The sequence below is a fragment of the Kogia breviceps genome, chromosome 4, assembly GCF_026419965.1.
Source record: "Kogia breviceps isolate mKogBre1 chromosome 4, mKogBre1 haplotype 1, whole genome shotgun sequence".
NCBI classification, from domain to species: domain Eukaryota; kingdom Metazoa; phylum Chordata; class Mammalia; order Artiodactyla; family Physeteridae; genus Kogia; species Kogia breviceps.
Window position 1 is genome coordinate 98,995,550 of NC_081313.1, and position 2,329 is coordinate 98,997,878.

At 42.7% G+C, this 2,329-nt stretch overlaps 1 pseudogene; it reads left to right on the forward strand.

Moving 5' to 3' along the window:
- Window positions 1-1,113: 1,113 nt before the first annotated feature.
- Window positions 1,114-1,728, forward strand: LOC131755309 (diphosphoinositol polyphosphate phosphohydrolase 2 pseudogene; annotated as a pseudogene).
- The last annotated feature ends 601 nt before the right edge of the window (window positions 1,729-2,329 follow it).

Here is a 2,329-nt window from a genome sequence, read left to right on the forward strand (position 1 = left end):
GAGAATGATAAATGTAATGAGAGCCATGAACGTGCTGGTGCTTATTAGCACTAGGGTTGTCTCTCTTATTAGATGTATTAGTAAGTGGCCTGCGGTAATACTGGCTGTTAGTCACACAGCCAGTGCTACTGGTTGAATGAATAGGCTGATGGTTTCGCTAATTACTAGCATAGGGATAAGGGGGGGGGGGGTGAGTGTGCCTTGTTGTAAGAAATAGGCTAGGGATGCTTTTGTTTTATTACAGAAACCCAGAGACCCGTAATGATGGCACTGGCTCATAAGGGGATGGCTGTTTCCACATTCATTGAGAGCTGTGTGTGGTGGGTGAAAATGAGTGGGGCAGTAGTCCGAGGAGATTGGTTGACCCAATAAACAGGATGCGTGATATTAGTATTAATGATCAAGTTTGTCCTTTATGATTATGGATACCTATTATTTGTTTTGATATGAGTTGAATTAGCCATTGTTGAAGGGAAATTATGCGATTATTAATTAGTCTTTTTGATGTTGGAAATAAAATACTTGGGAATATAATGATTAGAATGACTACGGGGAAGCCTATTATTATTGGGGTTACGAAAGGGGCAAACAGATTTTCATTCATACTGTTTCTCAAGGGGCAGGTTGTTTTTGCACTTTAGTGAGTATTGATTTTGGCTTGGGGTAGTAGATGTGTTTTGAGATTTTTAGTTGAAATATAATAAATAATGTTAGAAATATAGATGAAATAGTAATAAATAATAATAATAGTAATATTATTACTAGGACAAGTAAGGATAGTAGAAGCAATGCTGCTGTGGTTAGTACTGATCATACAAATAGTGGTGTTTGGTACTGGGTTATAGCGGGTGGTTTTATGTTCATGATAGTAGTGACAAAATTAACAGCCCCGAGAATTGAGGATACACCAGCTAAATGTAGAGAAAAAATAGTAAGGTCAGCTGAAGCTCCTGCATGTGCTGAGTTGGGTTGGACCCGGCCTCGCTGCCCTTCCCCGCGCCGCCGCCTCGCTTTCTTGCTGCCGGACTCGCTCTTGTTCCCGCACTCCCCGCCGGGTTGGCGGCTGCTGGGCCCCTGCGGCAGCGGCCGCAGCAGCAAAAGCCCGCCTTTGTGATGAAGTTCAAGCCCTACCAGACGCGGACCTATGACCGCGAGGGCTTCAAGAAGAGGGCTCCGTGCCTGTGCTTCCGGAGCAAGCAGGAGGACGAGGTGCTGTTGGTGAGCAGCAGTGGGTACCCAGACCAGTGGATTGTCCCAGGAGAAGGAATGGAGCCCGAGGAGGAGCCTGGTGGTACTGCCATGAGGGAGGTTTATGAAGAGGCTGGAATCAAAGGAAAATTGGGCAGACTCCTGGGCATATTTGAGAACCAAGAGCGAAAGCACAGAACGTATGTTTATGTTCTTACTGTCACTGAAATCCTAGAAGCCTGAGAAGATTCTGTTAATGTCGGAAGAAAGAGAGAGTGGTTCAAAGTAGGAGATGCCATCAAAGTTCTCCAGTGTCATAAGCCTGTACATGCCGAGTATCTGGAAAAACTAAAGCTGGGTTGTTCTCCAGCCAACGGAAATTCCACAGTCCCTTCCCTTCCAGATAGCAACACCCTGCTTGTAACTGCTGCACAGACCTCTGGGCTGCAGTCTAGTGTAAGACAGACAGAACTGGAAGGACCTCTTCCACCATGTGCAATCTCATGGGCAGAGGCTTTATTATCCTTGGCAAACATCTGAATGACACTTGCATACTGTCTGAATTTGCCATGCAGGATTTTCAAACAATTTGCATAAACCGTCTGAATTTGCCATGAAGGATTTTCAAACAATTTGCATGTTTTTCAGATGCTTTCAAATCTTGTTTAAAAAAAAAAGTGCAAAACATTTCAACAAGCCAAAGCCATGTGGAATTTTTTGTTAGATGCCTTAACTGTGCCCCCAGCCCACCCACCTTGTTATTTTGGTTGGCATTTTCACAGCATTTTTTTCTCAGTTTTTTGTCCATTTGATGTCAGTCTGTGGTTTTTGTCAGATCAGTTTATTCGTGGGTATATTTTCCCCTTAAATTGTTTTCTCATTCACAGTATTAACATATTCAACAAATCCTTCTGTTGCGAGAATTTACGACAATAATTCTTGATATGAAAGCAGTCCATCAACCCCAAAACTTGTTTCATAGGATCACAATTTTGATTCATAGATTCCAGATTTTGAACTATTTCTATATGGCCCTATTTTCAGGAATTTGTCGACTCATTTGTCTCAATTTTCATAACTGGTATTGTGTCCCTAACTACCTGATATGGCCAATTCCCCTAAAACTCAATAGTCCTTTAAC